Here is a 20,522-nt window from a genome sequence, read left to right as displayed (position 1 = left end):
ACACACCTCTCCCCAAAAGACCTCTGGTCTGCCACTGAGGAGCTTAAGATTTTCTTCCTTTTTAATTATTGGTAGAAAATAAACACACAGTGCTGTTAACTTCAGCGTACATGATGCAAATGATGTGGAAAGGATTTTTCCCCACAGCTGCGTGTTCAGCATTTGAATTGATGATGTTGAAGAAGGTCCCTAAGCCTTAAGATAGAAGAACAGTAGCCAAAAGAAGCTACCGGGCTTCACCCTAGCTCAGGGGGTAACCTTCTGCGTGGATCTAAGCAAAGCAGTGTCATCATCAGAGACCACCCATCTCCTCACTCTTCACCTGTTTCAGTGAGAATCTGGAGGAAATGTGGTTTCCTTTCCAACCTAAACAGCTCGGGTGTCAGTAGTACTAAATTAGTTGAAAAAAGTGCAGATCTTTTTGTATTGTGTAGTATTTCTAACACAGGATGCTGAGATACACAATTGTTATTTTAAGAAAAAAAACCTTTTAACTTGGTTTTTAAAAGCCAACCCCTAGTTTATATGAATATATATATATATATAAACATGTTCTTTTTCATGTAGAGTTACAAAAGATCTGCTCAGTAAAGGGAAGGCCTCTATTAAGCTGGGAAAGCATGGGTGTGTAAAGAAGGTGGATAGGAGTTAGCAGGGGTGAGGTTAAAGATGTGGGCATGAGAAACTGAAACCTTTTACCACAGACTGGGACTTGAACCCATGTGCTGGGACTCAAACCCAGCCAAAACCCGTGGTACCTGGTTTTAGGACCAAATGAAGCTCAGGTTCTTGATGTCTCATTGCAGAAAGAATTCAGTGAGAGACAAAGTGATAGGTAAGAAGTGGATTTATTCAGATTCAGTGAGAAGCACACGCCACAGACAGAGTGTGGGCCATTTCAGAGGGTGAATGCGGCTGTGAAATGGGGCATGGTTAGTTTTTACAGGCCGGGTAATTTCATATGCTAATGAGTGGGAGAACTATTCCAACTATTTTTGGGAGGGGGCAGAGATTTCCAGGATTTGGGCCACCGCCCTCTCAGGGTTGCTGCACCGCTACTCTTGTTTGGGGTATCCCCTCATTAGAGCGGATCTTACTGAGAATGATCTCCAGTGGTGAGCTCTAAATGAGCCCTTGCCTGTAAGAAAGAAAGAGGAACATGGGGATGAGAGAGCCAGGAAGCTGGGAAGGAGTGTGCAGTCGGCTGATCTCTTACTGGAAATCGGTTTCCTTCCTTCAGAAACTGGAGACGGTTGACGTTAACCAGTGGTTTTTATTCCAAATGTTCTAACTATTGTTATAAATTATGGGACCTTGAGTTTAAATCAAAGCCAAAAACAAAGCCAAAAAACAGTGCTTGTCACATGGAGTATAAACTATTTCACAATAGCTGGAATGGATAATTGTTGTGGTCAAAGTAGGCCCATTGTCAAAAGGAGTGTAAGGCCTTTTAAGCATGATTTACCCTTTTAAAGATCTGTAATGTTAGTCTACACCCTTTTCTTCCCATTTCACTTACACTGGTTCACACAGATAAATGCAAACTTCATTCTAGGTTAAATGACATCAGATAATTCACCTTTGTCACACAGCAAGCCATCATTTGTGGATGACGTGATGTGAAAAGGCGCTAACCATAATTACACATACAGAAAAAGGCAATTGTACTAAATATTGAGCAATTTTGCTTTGATAAGATCAATTCCTAACAGGAAAAAAAAAAGGAATAATGTAATTTTTCTTCCTGAAGGTATTTTTCCATGCACAATACCCCTGCCATTCATTGAGGTACTTAGGCTAAAACGTAATAGGTACCTTTGGTGGGGGAGAATCAACTCATCTAAGATGTACCTTATCCGAGACTTCTTGATGGTCCAGTGGCTAGGACTTCATGCTCCCAATGCAGGGGGACCAATTTCAACCCCTGGTCAGGGGTTTAGATCCCACATGCTCTAACTAAAGTTCTCACATGCAGCAATGAAGACCTGGAATAGCCAAATAAATAAGTGTTTTTTAAAAAATAAAATGCAACTTATCCTATAAGTGCACAGGGCGGCCCCACACAATCATCCAGCTCAAAATGTCAGCAGTGAGAAACCGTGGTCTACGTGGCTCAGGATTAATCCTGAGCATTGCATGGGTGCTTTTCCTTAAATCTTTGCGAGGGTTTCTAAGTTCATCAGAATGGTTAGTTGAGACAAACTGAGTATATACAAAGGTTAGTATCTTTATTTGCAGTTACCATGAACACAGATATGTACAACTGTCTTAGTACATTCTTGGTCTGTAATGCCCTTATGGAACTTACTGTAGGAGGGAGAGGGTAGGGCCCTTACTTTTATCCTGTTTCTGGTTTCCTCGTGGCTTCTAACTGCTCTAACTCCGGTCTACTCCCCATACCATCTTATTTTCTGTTTGTGTGAGATGAGAGATATACCTGTACCAATATTAACATTAAACTGCAGTGTTCTTAATCCCCTGTCTAGATTTCTTGAAAATTCAGTTTTAAAGAATGGAAACTCATTAGCTCCCTTAAAAGCTCTGTTCCTACTAGACAGGAAGTATGGTACATGTGTGATCTGGCCACCCAAGATACAAAGGTACTTTTCTCTTTTTTTAAATAAAGCTTTTGGCCACACCGTGCAGCATGCGGGATCTTAGAGACCAGGAATCGAACCCTTGCCCCTTGCAGCAGAAGTGTGGCGTCTCAACCACTCTTCTAGCACCAGGATGTCCCCAGGACGGCTGTTCCCTTGCTTCGTGTCCACCCCTGCTCCACCAGCGCCTACTCCACCTACACCATACTCACAGGACTGACTTCCTACATACTTGCCTCCCCAGCTAGGGATTGTCCTAACTTTAGATTAGAACATCTCCATCATGATAGTTTATCAGAAGGCCAGTGGAGGGGTGTGCCTCTCTGCTTGTTTCCCTGGTAATCTATGAGTCAAAGTGAAAGGAAAGTGAAGTCGCTCAGTCGTGTCCGACTCATTGCGACCCCATGGACTGTAGCCTACCAGTCTCCTCTGTCCATGGGATTTTCCAGGCAAGAATACTGGAGTGGGTTGCCGTTTCCTTCTCCAGGAGATCCTCCCAACCCAGAGATTGAACCCCGGTCTCTGACATTGTAGGCAGACGCTTTACCATCTGAGCCACCTCAAGCTGACACCAATTCCTCTATAACCGGTAGCCCGCCGCAGCACACATACCCTTCCTACTCCCACCCTCCACCCCCATCAAAGACTGCCACGTGGCGGGGGGGGTGTTGCTCCAGGACCTTGCTTCCCACGTGCGAGCTCCCCCATTCATTACACCATTGATGTCTCCGTTGCTGACTCTAGGCTCTTTCTTCGGTTTCGAAGTTGGCCTTCAGGACTTTGAGGCCTGCTGGTTGCAGCCTGACAGCATTCTGGAAGAAATTTCAGTTTGAAAATTGGAATCCCAGCTCTGCCCACCTTTAACCCTGGGCAATAGTTTGCTGATTGATTGTAAAGATTGAAAATAACATGCAAAACATCTGACACGTATTAGGTAGAGGCTCTTGAAATGGTTATTTCTTTTTTATCAGCCAAGGCAGGGGAGGAATTTCCAGAGGACCAGCGCTATTGTATTCAAGGACCAGTGAGTTCACAAAGCATCTTCCAAGCCCTGGATGCTTCTTTTCTGGAAAGGCCGACAGATACTGGGCTTTTGAGTAACAACAGCCTGTAAACACTGGGATTCAAAGCTCTCCAGTGGCCACTGAAAGTTGCCTCTCTGACAGTTTCATTTTTAAGGTTTTATGATTTCTTCTAGTGTGTTTTTGGGAAGGGTAATTCAGTCAAACCTCCATGGGCTTCTTCTACCATATTTCTCCCCAAGAAGAAGCCTGGACAAAGTGGAGATCGGTTTGCTACCCAGCAGCTGCCTGCGTGGTGGCGGGTGGGGATGTTGTAAGGATGTCAAGGAGGGCAGGTCACAACTTGTGGCAGCGTGGGCCAGTGAGTTCACAAAATGAGTTGTCATGAAGCACCACTTGGGATGGGCAGCCCCTCCCTGCTTCACATTTATTCCTCCCCCAAAAGCCAAATAAAGCAGGACCTGATCTGGGTGATCAGAGCCTCCTGGTCCGTTCACATCTCACTGTGGGTGGCAGCATCCTTTGCAGTAAGAATATTCTCCTTTTCAAGGTGGCCTGGTGGCTCAGATGGCAAAGAATCTGTCTGCAATGCAGAAGACCCAGGTTTGATCCCTGGTTCAGGAAGACTTCCCCCATCCCCCACCCGGGAGAAGGGAATGGCGACTCACTCCAGTGTTCTTGCCTGGAGAATTCCTTGGACAGAGGAGCCTGGTGGGCTACAGTCCATGGGGTTGCAAAGAGCTGGAAGCAACCGAGTGACTAACAGTTTCAATTTTCAATGTCATAAAAAAGTTTGGGAACAACTTCTGTAGGTAAGAGCCCATTTCACAGAAGAGGAGGCTGAGGCTCACAGATTATTCCATCCTCAAAGGCCACACCTAGAAACAGCAAGGAAACAGCAAAACCAGGGTTTGATACCAGGCCCGTTTGCCTTCAAAGTCCAAGTTCATTCCTCACACTGCTAAAAACAAAACTGAGTAAACAGTAATACCTACATTTTGAATCGGCCTTTATGGCCTACCAAGTGCTTTGACAGAAGAAAGGGGGGCGTTAAGCGGGTGAGGGAATGAGCGTGTCTCATATACCTAACCTGCAATCAGGGCTTCCCATCAACCATTTTATTGAATGTTCTTAACTGTGTGGATTCCTGATTCACAGAACTTATAGTAGATGGCCTTGCTTTGTTTTACAAATTTAAGCTGCTCAGTCATCATTTTCTCTCTATGCCCCACTAGTTCTAAGAACTGCTGCTGCTAAGTCGCTTCAGTCGTGTCCGACTCTGTGCGACCCCATAGATGGCGGCTCACCAGGCTCCCCCGTTCCTGGGATTCTCCAGGCAAGAACACTGGAGTGGGTTGCTATTTCCTTCTCCAATGCATGGAAGTGAAAAGTGAAAGTGAAGTCGCTCAGTCATGTCTGACTCTTCGCAACCCCATGGTCTGCAGCCTACCAGGCTCCTCCATCCATGGGATTTTCCAGGCAAGAGTACTGGAGTGGGGTGCCACTGCCTTCTCCAAGTTCTAAGAACAAGCACTACTAATTACTCATATTTGTGTATGACAGCGTAGCTTTCATATATGTTTGATATCTCATTTGGTTCTTCAATCACCCCCTGTGGAGTTGGGCAATTTTACAAGGAGGATACTGAGGCTGAGAGGTTACCTATGTTGCCCCAAAGTGGCACCACTAGCATAAGGCCAGGCTGGGAACACTTAATCACTGCTCCAGCTCTGCCAGCACCTGCCAGTGGACGTTGACTCTCGAATGTTTCTGCACTAACCCTGTGCTTCAAGACTTGAAGTTCAGCAGGGGGAGGGACAGAGTAGGAGATTGGGACTGATACATACACACTGCCAGATACAAAACAGACAACTAATAAAAATCTACTGTGTATATTTGGTGCAGCAGAAATGGATGCAACATTGTAAATCAACTATACTCAATAAAAATTAATTTAAAGGAAGATAGCTTTGAAGTTTAGCAGATAGCTTCCTCCTATCCTCCCTTTTCAAAATATCCCCAATCAACAGGGAAAAAAACAAAAGTAAGTAAATAGAAGAAGGGGAAGAAAAACAACCAAAATGTTCTCAAGCAATTGTCTTTCAAGAACAAATGCAAAAGGAAGGCTGGTCCAGGAAATAGCTTTCTTCTCTGCGTAGAGAAGCTGCCGGCCAGGGGCAGCTGGTGACATCATCATCTCTCTCCATCAGGTGATGGCTTGACCGCCCAGATTCAGCCCATCATTCCCCAAAGACTGTCCTAACTGTACCCTCACCTGACCTCCCACCTGCAGGCTGACGTAGGCTGTCTTAATATGTAAACCCTCCTTTTCACCAGATTATATAATCCTGTAGAATTGTAATATGACTTCCTTTTAGAGATGGGGAGACTGAGCTGGAGAAACGTTCAATGATAGAACTTGCACTTAAACCTGGGTCTTTTGACAGAACATTCAGGACCTTTCTTGCCCCAAGAGTGATGCCTTCATTTCATATGGTAGAGACTTTCAGAACCAGATAATCATCTTTACTGACTCAAGAGTAGACAAAAGAAACTCTTAAACTTGACGTCTTTAGTTTTTGTACATTTCTGTTTTCTCTCTCTGTGTATTTTAATTTCTTTGTCCAGGACTTTTGGGTATTTGAGGAATTCCTTCAGTCATGTGCTGCTGGAGGAAGATAGGGAGAAAGACTGGATGAGAGATAACCGTACCGTGGAAACCGCTAGAAGACCCTCAAGAAATGATTTCTTTTTAAAGGAAAATATTCAATAAGTATGCTCCTTAAAGTAAACCCATGAGTATAAAACAGGCCACTCCTTTTCAGTACTATTCACTAAAACTCACGGTACAGGAAATAAATTTCTCTGTCCAGAGATGTCTCTCAAGCACATAGACCAGGCCCTTTATCCTGCGGAGGAAAACCAAATGTAACTTGTGTGAGAGCTCACGAGCCATTTTCATGTACAGGGAAAGGTCAGGCGGGTCTTGGTCCTGTAGTTGCAGATGTGTGTGTTGGGGGAAATTCAGTAGGTTTTCTGAGTCGTAAGTAAAATGCAAGGGTGAGAATTAACTATTTCTGGCTGCGCTGGCTCTTCACTGCTGCACGTGGGCTTTGGGCGGTCGCGGTGGGTGGGGGCTACTTCCTCCTTGCGGTGCCTTTTCAATGGGATGTGCTCTCTTGTTGCGGGGCACCGGCTCTAGACAACAGGCTCAATATTTGCAGCACGTGGGATCCTCCAAGACCAGGGGTCAAACCTGTGTCCCCACGGCTAGATTTAAATGGATAAGCAACAAGGAACTACAGTAACAAGCAACATGGAACTCTGCTCAGTGCTTTGCGGCAGCCTGGATGGGAGGGGCGTTTGGGGGAGAATGGATGTATGTTTATGTATGACTGAGTCACCTTTGCTGTCCATCTGAAACTATCGCAGCATTGTTAATTGGCTATACTCCAATACAAAGTAAAAGGTTTAAAAAAAAGTTGCAGGGGTGATAGCAAGAGCTAAAACCTCGGGTGTGAGAATTTGTCCTTGAAGGTAAGATTCCAACTGAAGTTAAATTTAGGTGCTGTCTTCTTTTCACTGTGCAAAACAAATGCCTAAGAAATCTTTTACAGATATCCTTTAATATTTAAGAACATGAATTAAATATGCCCACAAAGTAGCTCTGAAATGAGCACCAGTGTTGATCTGGGCTGCAAAGAACTTTAGATGTTTAGGTGATACATAGTTATACCATGGAGGCAATGTTCTGCCTGTCGGATGTGTGTGCTTGGTTATTTAACAAATATTTACTAGGTACTCACTCTATGCAGGTCCTGCTCATGGTACTGGGGACTTTGGATGAATGGGAAGGACCACATTTCTGTTCTCATGAACTTTCCTTCTAGGTGGAGAAGACAGACAATAAACAGGAGAATAGATGTGATGATTTTTAGGTGCCATTTTGAAGAAAGCAATAGAGAGCAGTAATTGTTACTGTGATGATTTATGTATGCTAGATCTTCTTGTGGTTAGTTTTACAAATGATTTAACTACCAGTCCTGTGATTTTGCAGGCCAAAGAAGCTGCCAGCTCTAGAGAATGTTCCTTTGCTCCTGCCGGGGCTTCCCGGGCGGTGCTAGTGGGAAAGAACCCGCCTGCCAGTATTAGGAGACGTTACAGACGTGGGTTCCATCCCTGGGTCGGGAAGCTCCCCTGGAGGAGGCCATGGCAACTCACTCCAGTATTCTTGCCTGGAGAATCCCATGGACAGAAGAGCCTGAGGGGCTACAGTCCATGGGGTCAAAGAGTTGGACACGACTGAAGCAATTTAGCATGCACATACCTGCTAGGGCTGAACTCTCTTAGTTGAAGTAGAGTTTTTTTCCTCCCTTTTCCTTCAGGTAGGGCATATAGTTTCCTTCTTAAATTTCTTCAAAATGAGATAATCATTGTAATTGCTATTGAAAGACAGATGCTTTAGTTACCTTTGATAGTTTGTTATGAATCTCTAGATCTTAGAAGCGTAGTATTTAAACGGTTGCTAAAACCTAAAGTATTTATGAAAGATTTATGGTGAGATTTAAGTATGTCAAAATAGTGTCAAAACATTAAAGAATATTTGATTTGAGTTTCATTAAATTGACTCAACACATTACATGGGTCAAGGTTTTTTTTTAATTTACTTGGGTTGAAAATGATCATTAATGGCATTGCCTTGAATTAATGGCATTGGCTGCACTGAGACCACAAGAAAGAAAATTCCTTTCCCTGGGTGTTGGAGGCACCTAAACTGTAAAACCAGAGGGAAATGTACAAATAGTTTCATTTTTCAGCTATTTGGTACATTTGAAGATGTCACATTTGTAAGAAACAAATAATTTAATCCATATTATATTATGCCCGTCTGTTTATAAATCCTGGTTTTTTTTTTCCCTCATAAGAAACAAACATACATTGTGCTTCTTCAAGATGGAACTCCAAGCAAGAGTTTTCTCTTTTATCCATATTTGTATCTTATAGTTGTAAAAAGGAGATTCAGTTCACCCCATTTTAACTAGGGTAATATGTTCTGAGGTCTCTGAGTTTTTTGTTTTCAAGTTATGGCTAGTTTATATCATTGTGGGGCTGTTTTATATTCAGATGATTATATGGTAGTTTATTTAAAAGGTAAAAAGAAATGCCAACGTAAGCCTTCAAATATTTACTTCAATTTTTTAAAGTCTGTTAACATTAATTCAGGTAACATGTTATTGCATGATTAAGGAAAGCTGAGTTTCTTTTAGCCGTATTTAGAAAGAAGACTGTTGAAATATAAAAAAAAAAAGACTATTATGTTTTGTTTCCTCTGAGGCTTGTAGTTTAGTAATCGCCTTAGTATTGCAATCCAGAGTCACAGAGGAAGGGAATAAAAATTGGTGTATAATATGAGGCTGCTGCTGCTGCTGCTAAGTCGCTTCAGTGGTGTCCGACTCTGTGTGACTCCACAGACGGCAGCCCACCAGGCTCCCCCATCCCTGGGATTCTCCAGGCAAGAACACTGGAGTGGGTTGCCATTGCCTTCTCCAATGCATGAAAGTGAAAAGTGAAAGTGAAGTTGCTCAGTCACGTCCGACTCTTAGCAACCCCATGAACTGCAGCCTACCAGGCTCCTCCATCCATGGGATTTTCCAGGCAAGAGTACTGGAGTGGGGTGCCAGCATAACCTACATGAAAGGGCCTCAAAAAAATTCTCTACAGAAGAAGGTTCTCTGCAGGTACTACAGGCAGACCTCTGAAAGATTAGGAGTGGGTCTGGTTCAGAGCACCACAATAAAGCAAATATCAACACAGTGAGTCATATGAATATTTTGGTTTCCCACTGCATATAAAAGTTACATTTACATTATGCTGTAGTCTATTAAGAGCAACAGCGCTATGTCTTAAAAAATGTAAAGTTTTAAGTTAAAAAATACTCTATTTCTAAAAAAAGGTAACCACCATCTGAGCCTTAAGCAGGTTTTAGTAGTAACATTGAAGATCACTGATCATGAATCATTATAATAAACAGAATAGTAATGAAATAGTGTAAGCTATTGAAAGAATTTTAAAAAATGAGATGTAGAGACATGAAGTGAGCAAATGGTACTGAAGAAATGGCATGAATAGGCTTGCTTGATGTGGGGTTGCCACAAACCTTCAATTTGTGAAAAATGCAACATCTTCAAACTGTAATAAAAAGAGGAGTGCCTGTATGAATAAAAGATATGGGCCTATTTACCATCTTATTTCTAAAACGATATTTGAGGTATTTCGAGGGGCCTCCCAAGCCAATCTCAAGCACAGAGAGTAAGATGGACATCCTTTACCTTGTGAGAAAGCTTGCAGTGTCTCAGTATTCACACTGGCTGCATGTAAGGCAGAGGAGGAGCAGAACAGGATCTCTTTGAGTAGTGTCTATTGTTAACATAAAAACAAACCAAAGCTATAGTTGTGCATATTTAAGATACGGTATCTCATTGGGAAGATACCAGGTAGGTGATTCATTCTATAAGACTGGAAAAGATGCAAGAAGCTGATTCATCTAATTCAAGGCCAGGATCCAATAACTATGGAGGCTACACTGCATTCACTGAGGCCATAGTTTGTGCACGTGACTGTGTTCAAACTCTTAAGCATCCTTTCATTTAATTCTCATGACCATCATGTGGGGCCCAGCAATATGAACTCCACGTGGCAGTTGGAAAAAGCAATCTTTAAGGATTTAAGCATATTTAAAAGTTACCTATCAAATAAGGAAAGTTATGACCAACCTAGATAGCATACTGAAAAGCAGAGACATTACTTTGCCAACAAAGGTCCGTCTAGTCAAGGCTATGGTTTTTCCAGTGGTCATGTATGGATGTGAGAGTTGGACTGTGAAGAAAGCTGAGTGCCGAAGAATTGATGCTTTTGAACTGTGGTGTTGGAGAAGACTCTTGAGAGTCCCTTGGACTGCAAGGAGATCCAACCAGTCCATTCTGAAGGAGATCAGCCCTGGGTGTTCTTTGGAAGGAATGATGCTAAAGCTGAAACTCCAGTACTTTGGCCACCTCATGGGAAGAGTTGACTCATTGGGAAAGACTGTGATGCTGGGAGGGATTGGGGGCAGGAGGAGAAGGGGACGACAGAGGATGAGATGGCTGGATGGCATCACTGACTCGATGGACGTGAGTCTGAGTGAACTCCGGGGGTTGGTGATGGACAGGGAGGCCTGGCATGCTGTGATTCATGGGGTCGCAAAGAGTCGGACACGACTGAGCGACTGAACTGAACTAATCAAGTAAACGGCAGAATTCAAATTCAAATCCAGGTATTTACTGCCTTGCTTCTCCCCTTCAGCTCTCTGGACACCCCTGCTCTTTCCCAGGGCAAAGGGGATCAAAGGCAAGGGGCCCAGGGCTCTCCTTCAGAGTCAGCTGTTGGCCCTGTGGGTGTTGGAGTCAAAGGTCTTTTTTTCCCCATCCCATCCCCATGTTCTGTAGCATTTCTATGTTCCTTCTCCTGTCTTGGGATGGTGGCACCATCCTTAAGGGCAGCTCTCTTTAACTTCTGCTTCTCAGAGATGGTCTTCTAGTTCCAGAGGTTGGTGAACACTTTGCAGGGGTTAACGGAGGAGCTCAGAAGTGTTGAGTGCTAAAACGAGATAGAGGGATACAGTAGGAATTTGGGAGTGACACCACTGTATGTAAGATAGATAACCAACAAGGACCTACTATATAGCACATGGAACTCTACTCAATAATTTGTAATAATCTATATGGGAAAATGGAGAAGGAAATGGCAACACTTTCCAGTGCAAAGAATCTGAAAAAGAATATATTCTGAATTACTTTGCTCTACATTTGAAATAAAATGTTGTAAATCAACTGTACTTCAATAATTTTTTTTTTTTTTAAGGGAAAGAGGCAGGAAAAGGAGTAAGGTTAGGGTGGTGGGGAAATAGAAAGAGATCGAATGAGTAGTTATTAATTGTCTACTGGGTGCCCTGTACTGTGCTAGGTGCTAGGACAAAGAAGTAAACAAAAGGCAGGGTAGTTCTCTCTCCATTTACAGCCAGGTTGGGTAGAAAGAAAGTGGTGTTAAGAGATGTATGAGTTAATGCCTATCTTTAAATTATGGGCTTCCCTGGTGGCTCAGACAGTAAAGAATCTGCCTGCAATGCAGGGGACTCGAGTTTGATCAGTGGGTTGGGAAGATCCCCTGGAGGAGGGAATGACAACCCCAGTATTCATGCCTGGAGTATTCCACAAACAGAGGAGCTGTTGTCCCTGGGGTCACTAAGAGTTAGACACAACTGAGCAGCTAACACCCTCATGACAGTAAAAGAGTGCTATGGCAAGGAATAAGGAGAGGAGGACATAGTGAAGATGGGAGATGGCCTCAGAAAAACCCCTATGAGATAGTGATGTTTAAAACAAGATATTTATAAACTGATTCTGAAAAACTTGTATACTGATGATTCTAGAATAATATAACTATTAACCTTTGATAGAAGTGATGAGTAATAGTAGGAAATGCATTTATTTTTATTACATACGCATAGTATAGCTTTTAAGAGTAAATAGCAACTATAAGGAAATATTTCTATATCTGCTATAACCATAAATTTTAAGGAACTCTTATTTTATTATTTTCATATTACCTGGAGTAAGCCATAATAAAATATCAATTGTTTTGTGAAAAGAGTTCTGTTTTCCTCCTATCCTCCAATTAACCAAAGTTTGACTCCTTCTATACATATGATAGCAATTATCTTCTCACCATTTCATATATCCTCTTTATGATTAAAAAAAAATTATTTTATTTATTTATTTTTGGCTGTGCTGGGTCTTCATTGCTTTGTGCAGGCTTTCTCTAGGTTCAGCAAGCAGGCGCTACTCTCTGTCGCTGTGTGCGAGTTTCTCATTGATGTGGCTCCTCTTCTGTCTGAGCACAGGCTCTAGGCACTCAGGCTTCATTAGATCCAGCGCTTGGGCTCTGCAGCTGTGGTGCACAGGTTTAGCTGCTCTGAGGCATGTGGGATCTTCCTGGACCAGGGATCAAACCTGTGTCCCCTGCATTGGCAAGCAGATTCCTATCTACTGCTACTCCAGGGAAGTCCTAATACATCTGTTTTAGTATTAATCGTCTACAGTATCTGGGCTACATCTCATTTTAAATTCTTATTTATATAACCCCATAGTGTTTTGCTTCCAATAAAATGTTAGTTAAATAATTGGTTTAAGGTACATCTACATTTACTTGGAGACTAAATAGATAAAATTTTAGCAACTTTTAATGGTCAAATAAAGCAGTTAGAAAGCTTTTCCAAAAAAAACCACAATACGTAGTCTCACCCTACCTTTTGAGTAAGAATTATCACCTTATTATTGAAAGTTACTCCTTTTAAATAGTATGGAGAGTTCACTATAAGTTATACATGGGTTCTCAACTGTGAAACTGTGAAAAGGGTCAGTGCCTCTAATCCCATCCTTAGTCAAGGGTCAAATGTAATGGCATCTTAGAACTGGCAAAATATGGCATGACGTACATGGTGATTTTGGCAGCAAGTCTTGCTTTCAATCACCTGGGGTATAAAATGAAATGTCATTAATTAAAAAATTGTATTGGAGAATAATTGATTACAATTTGTGTTAGTTTCAGGTGTACAGGAAAATGAATCAGTTATATGTATACATACAGCCACTCTTTTATAAGATTCTTTTCCCATGTACGGTCTACAGAGTACTAAGCAGTTTCTCCTGTGTTATACAGTAGGTCCTTATTAGTTACCTATTTTATAGATAGCAGTGTGTGAATATTAATTGTAATATTAATTTTATATGTAGTGTGATATTAATTTTTAATATCCAATTTGTCATGATTCTTTGCCCCAGAATGTGACTGGTTGACCTCAGCCTCTGCCACACCCCTCACACTTCCACTAGTGTTTCTAGAGCCCTGGAAGAGGCACCGAACAACCAGGCTTAGAAGCCGCCCCTCTCCTGTCTCTGGGACGGACTCAGCTCTCTCTCCAGGTCTGTCTGGGCCCCGGCTTCTGCATCCTCTGGCATCAGGGACCCTCTCCAGAGCCTTCCCAGGTCTGCAGAGAGAGGAAAGTCCCAGGATGCTGTCGCTGGCAACGTGCAGTCATCGAAATTTTGGTGACATCCCATTGTGGAGGCTGAGATGTCCCTGGCGCCCAGCTCTGCTGGAAGCCAGGTGGTCGCCAAGCCGTTTAGGGGAGCTCCTGCCCACGCCTCCTTACCTCATTGCCGCCTGGGGTCTGCATCCCTCCTTTTCGCCCACCCTCCTTCCAGAGACTAGTCTCCTTAGAATGTCCAGGTGGTTCCTTCTTAACAAGGAAACGTTGCAGCAGCCTCCTGTCCCCCCGAAAGGCATCAAGTCATTTACAAGAAAATTCAGAAAAGACAGCAAGAACAATGGGGACGACAATAGTGATGCCCCATTGTAAAATCAGAGAACTCAGAGAATCGGAGGTTGAATGACTTGTCCAAAGCCACAGACCTACGAAAATAAGGCAGGGGATGGCAGCTCCAGACTGTCAGTTCAGTTCAGTCGTGTCCGACTCTGCAACCCCATGGACTGCAGCACGACAGGCTTCCCTGTCCATCACCAACTCCTGGAGCTTGCTCAAACTCATGTCCATCGAGTCGGTGATGCTGTCCAACCATCTCATCCTCTGTCGTCCCTTCTCCTCCCGCCTTCAGTCTTGCGCAGCTCTCTATGCCACCACCGGTAAGAAGACTGAGTTTTCTTTGTCCTCCTGCCTGTTTTTGCCTCTTGCTAAGTCTATCAGCTTCGGGAGGTAGGGTAAGTCCAGGGAAGCACACCTCTCCTCAAAACGCAACGGATTGAAATCTGCCTTCCATGTTGCTGCCCTTGTTTCGGGCATAAAAGTGGGACAGTGTCCTAACAAAACGGCGTCTGAACATGTTTTTCCGTGTTTACCGTGCGTCTTTCTTTCTTTTATCCCATTTGATATATGTGCTCACATGCTTTTAAAAAAAGGAAGCTCTGGACAACTGAGAAGTAACAGTTACAAAAGTGATGACATCTTTTCCTAAAAAATCATTCCCACAGTTTTAAGTGAGTTTGGATTTTTTTTTTTAATCAGTTTTCTTCCTTGAGATAACACAGTTCATTCATTCATTTCAACCTTTCTTTTCTTCCCTCCAACCCTTTCTGTCCTCTTCCCTCACTGATCATTCAGGAGATACTTGGCAATATTCGAGACACAGTGCTAAGCATGGGATACAGAGATGAATACAACTGGTACGTTTCCTAGGATACTACACTGTGAAGAACTGGATCTTTAGAGCTACAGTAAATTAAAACACAAACAAAAAACCCAAGCCCTCTAGTACAAATTAGAACAGGATAATTATTTAAGCAAAATTCTGATAAAGTGCTATTTTTTGTTTCTCTTTTGTTTTATATGTAGATTTTTCTCCATTGGAAGAAAGGGTCACTGGCGAGGCATCAGTGGCGCTGTTATATGGGCTAGACTTTGAAGGGCCAGTGACAAATTGTTATATAGAGACTGGGATGCAGACACAGAGTTGGAGGCAGTAGGAGCATTAGGAACTACATCATGTGAGAGAACTGGCTGCTCGTGATCCAAGTGAACGTTCCATTTTGACGGGATGTTAGATTTTGAAGGTGAATGATAAAAAATGTTTTAAAAGTAGGTCAAATCCAAATCTAGAAGACCTAAAATGCCTGTCTAAAGACTTGGGACTTTGTTTTGTCTTATATTGTACTAAAGTTGAGCCAATTGTAATCCTTAGTTTATGGCAAAGTTTGATCATTGGTCTGGGCTAGACTCTTGTGCTTCATTCATTCATTTTTATTTCCTTTTATCCCCACTCCCAGCAACGGCAACCATGCTAACGCACTAGATAGTCATACTTTTTTGAATGTGTTTTCATGATATAAATACTATTGTGTTTAAGCTTTTTAAAATACCCTTCATTGTGGAAGATTTCAAATGTCAACAAACTCCTATGCATCATCCATTTGTAATAATAATCAATTAGTGATTAGTGATTACTTATCTTACTTTATCTATAGTTGCATCTCCTTAGCAATCCCTCCTGTCAGATTATTTTGAGAAAAATAACAGACATAATATTATTTCAACTGTAAATATTTCAGTATGAATCTTTAAAAGATAAAGACTTTTGAGGGGGAAACATAACTTCACTGCTATTATCTTGCTTAAAAAATCAGTGAAAATTTCTTAATTATTTCTTCAACAAGTGGTGTTTATAATTCCCCAATATTTCTGAAAATATTTGAGGAGATGGAAATTATTAAAATCTAGAAATTTGGAGGCGGAGCCCTGCAGAGTGGAACTGAGAGCTCTGAGTGGGGGATGTTACTCTTGGGAAGTCGAGGTGAGGTTGGAATTAGGGGGCAGTGGGGAGAGTGGGGGCCAGGGGATGTCGGGAGCCCTGCAAACCAGGGTCAACTGTTGCTACTGGCACAACTCCACTGCTGGGAAAAAGAAGGCTTGGGGTCGTGGTAATGTTTCCCTTTTTGACTTTCCAGTTCTTTACAACCTGGCTACCAACTCCTTGATCATGTTCTGCTCTCACTGTTAGCAACAGCGGTGCGTTTCTGCGTCCTGACTGGACTCCACCTGATGGATGTCAACTCATCTCCCTTTGGCTTCTCCTATCCACCACTGGATTGATATTATCTAGGGTTTTAGTTCTGGATTACTATAAATATGTATTTTTATTTTAAACTTTCTTTTCTTTGCTCCTTTAAAATTTTTCTTTATTTTTATTGGAGTACAGTTGTTTTGCAGTGTTATGTTGGTTTCTGCTGTATAGCAAAGTGAATCAGCTATATGGATACGTATACCCCTCTGTTTTGGATTTCCTTCCTATTTAGGTCGTCACAGAGCACTGAGTAGGGTTCCCTGAGCTACACAGAGGTTCTCATTAGTTACCTATTTTATGCACAGTATCAGTAGAGTATATAGGTCAGTCCCAGTCTTCCAGCTCACCCCTCCCCCCACTTTTAGCTCATTTTTTAAAAGTAAAAAATTGGGGTCTGTGTTTCATATATCTTTTTTTTCAGACTAAATTTTAACTTCTGGTAACTTTTATTTTTTCATTTTAACAGCTGAACTGAGGTATAGTAGACATACAGGACACCTTGCAAAAAGCTAGGAGAAAGGGAAAGATGCACCCAACGGAATACAGAGTTCCAGAAAATAGCAAGGAGAGGTAAGAAGGCCTTCTTCCATGAACAATGCAAAGAAATAGAGGAAAACAATAGGATGGGAAAGACTAGAGATCTCTTCAAGAAAATTGGAGATGTCAAAGGAGCATATCATACAAGGATGGGCATGATAAAGGACAGGTAAGGACCTAACAGAGGCAGAAGAGATTAAGAAGAGGAGGCAAGAATACACAGAGAACTGTATAAAAAAGCTCTTAATGACCCAGATAACCACGATGGTGTGGTCACTCACCCAGAGCCAGACATCCTGGAGTGTGAAGTCAAGTGGGCCTTAGGAAGCATTACTACCAACAATGTTAGTGGAAGTGATGGAATTCCAGCTGAGGTATTTAAAAATCCTAAAAGATGATGCTGTGAAAGTGCTGCACTCAATATGTCAGGAAATTTGGAAAACCCAGTAGTGGCCACAGGACTGAAAAGGTCAATTTTCATCCCAATTCCAAAGGACAGTGCTAAAGAATGTTCAAACTACGAGACAGTTGCACTCACTTCCCATGCTAGTAAGGTAATGCACAGTATCCTTTAAGTTAGGCTTCAGTATTTCCTGAATCGAGAACTTCCAGATGTACAGCTGGATTTAGAAAAGGCAGGGAAACCAGAGATCAAATTGCCAACATTCTTTGGATCATAGAGAGAGCAAGGGAATTCCAGAAAAACATCTACTTCTGTTTCATTGACTATGCTAAAGCCTTTGACTGTGTGGATCACAACCAACTGTGGAACATTCCTAAAGAGATGGGAATACCAGACCATCTTACCTGTCTCCTGAGAAACCTGTATGCAGGTCAAGAAGCAACAGTTAGAATGGACATTGACCAACGGACTGGTTCAATATTGGGAAAGGAGTACAACAAGGCTACGTGTTGTCACCCTTTTTAAAACTTATATGCAGAGTACATCATGAGGAATACCAAGCTGGGTAAGTCACAAGCTGGAATCAAGATTGATGGGAGAAATATCAATGACCTCAGACATGCAGATGATATCACTTAATGGCAGAAAGTGAAGAGGAACAACAGAGCCTCTTGATGAAGGTGAAAGGAAAGAGTGAAATAGCTGGCTTAAAGCTCAACATACAAAAATCTAAGATCATGGCATCTGGTTCCATCACTTCATGGCAAATAGATGGGGAAACAATGGAAACAGTCACAAATTCTCTCTTCTTGGGCTCCAAAATCACTGCAGGTGGTGACTACAGCCATGAAGATGATTGCTTCTTTGGAAAAAACCTAAAACTAGACAGAGTATTAAAAAGCAAAGACGTCACTTTGCCAGCAAAGGTCTGTATAGTCGAAGTTATGGTTTTTCCAGTAGTCATGTATGGATGTTAGAGCTGGACCATAAAGAAGGCTGAGCACCAAAGAATTAATGCTTTTGAACTGTGGTGTTGGAGAAGACTCTTAGAGTCCATTGGGCAGCAAGGAGACCAAACCAGTCAATCCTAAAGGAAATCAACCTTAAATACTCATTGGAAGGACTGATGCTTAAGCTGAAGCTCCAATACTTTGGCCACCTGATGCAAAGAGCCAAATCATTGGAAAAGACCCTGATGCTGGGAAAGATTGAAGGCAAAATGAGAAGGGGGCAACAGAGAATGAGATGATTGGATAGCATCACCAATTCAATGGACATGAACTTGGGCAAACGCTGGGAGACAGTGAGGGACAGGGAGGCCTGGTGTGCTGCGGTCCATGCATGGGGTTGCAAAGAGTCAGACACGCGTTAGTGACTGAAAAACAGCAACAAAGACATACAGGAAACTGCATGTATTCAAAGTGTACATTTTAATAAGTTTTAGCACATGTATATAGTCATGAAATCATTACTATAATCATGATAATATCACAATAACGAGTATATTCGTCTCCCCCAAAAGTTTTCTCCTGCTGTTTTGTAATCCTGCTGTCATTTCTTCCAGCCCTTCTTCCCCGTCTCACTTGCTTGCTTTTTATCACTGTAGATTAGCTGCATTTTTAGGATTTAATATAAATCTAATACTATGACCTTGTTCTGTTTGTCTCATTTAGCATTTGTTTTGAGGTTTATTTATGTTATTTTGTGTATCAATAGTTTATTCTTTTGTATTGCTGGGTAGTGTTCCGTTCTATAAATGTACTTTGTTTATCCACTCCCTTGTTAATTTAAATTAGGATTAAATTAGGATATTTGGATTGTTTGCCTTTGGGGCTATTACCAATAAGTTTGCTGAGAACACTCAACAAGCCTTTGTATGGATATGTATTTTCTTTTTCTTTGGATAATACATTGGGGTGGAATGGCTGGGTCAGATGGAAGATGTATGTTGAACTTTTTAAGAAACTGCTGAACTGCTTTCTAAAGTTCCTGAACCAATCAGCAGTCCATGAGATTTCCAGTTCTCTATATGCTTGGCAACACTTGGTATGGTTCGTATGTGGAGGCATTTCATTATGGTTTTATTTTGCATTTCCCTAAAGACTAATTGTGTTGAGCATCTTTTCATGTGCTTATCTGCCATCTATATATCTTCTTGGGTAAAGTGTCTATTCAAGATAGACCACAATTTGAGCCATAAAACAAGTCTCAACCCATTTTAAAAGATTCACATCATATAAAGTGTGTTTCAGACCACAGTGGAGTTAAATTAGAAGTCAACAACAGAATGTCTGGAGAATCTCCAAATCTTTCGCTCTAGTATTGCTGTTAAGAAATCTGATTCTTGTAGCTTCATAGAAGATGTTCTTTCCCTCTGGAAGCGCTTAGAATTTTCTATCTTTTATGTGCTTAAATTTCCCAATATTGTTTCTGAGTTCTTAATCTCTCTTATTTGGCACCCAATTGCTTCCGTCTGCGTTCTTTCATCTTTCTTTACTTCAGGGCTATTTATTTTTATTATTTCCTTAAATATCCCCTCCCCTCCTTTTAACTATCTCTCCTGTGTTCCTATTTTCAGTATATCAGCCTGTCTGCTTTCTATCTTCCATGCTTAACTTTTTATTTACATATTTGTTTCTTTATCCTATTTTTTCTGCCTCCCAGGAGATTTCCTCAGTCTGGTCTCTTGGTTTTGCAGTTTAGCTGCATTCAGCTTGCTATTTATCCCGTCTACTATTCTTTCTTTAAGTATTATTTCTTTTTTTATAGTTAATCCTTCCATTTGGCTCTCTCTCTCTTTTTTTTTTTTTTTAACTTTTCCCCTGCTTCATGTTACCAGTATCTTTTTGGCAACATTGGTTGTTGCTTATTTTAAATTCTTAATCTGCCTATTCTAGCATTTCTGCTTGATATGATCTACATTGTACAGTTTGCAGTTTTCCTTTTATAGTGGTTCTAACCTTGGTTATTTAGGTTGCGAACCCATGTTCCCCTAGACTTATCAGACCAGAATGAGACATCAAGGCTCAGGCTCTGGTTTACGGCTTCCTTTTGACTTTAAGAAGAGGTTAGAAGGTGAGCCCCAGGGAGAGAGTCCTTGATGCTGGAACTGCAGACCACCGCTCCTCTGTTGCCCGTCTCTCCAACTAAGCACTCCGCAGGTGAGGGTTCTCCTTTGAAGTTTTAAAGGGAGAAGACGGTTCCCTCAGATGTGATCTAACATCTCTGATGCAGGCTGGCGAGGCAGCTGGGAGGAGCGGGTGCTCAGGGCGGCTGTCCAGCCTCCCCCGCC

Source organism: Bos taurus, chromosome 23, assembly GCF_002263795.3.
Source record: "Bos taurus isolate L1 Dominette 01449 registration number 42190680 breed Hereford chromosome 23, ARS-UCD2.0, whole genome shotgun sequence".
Taxonomy (NCBI): domain Eukaryota; kingdom Metazoa; phylum Chordata; class Mammalia; order Artiodactyla; family Bovidae; genus Bos; species Bos taurus.
The sequence above is the reverse complement of the archived record's forward strand: the minus strand, read 5'-3'. Positions refer to the sequence as shown.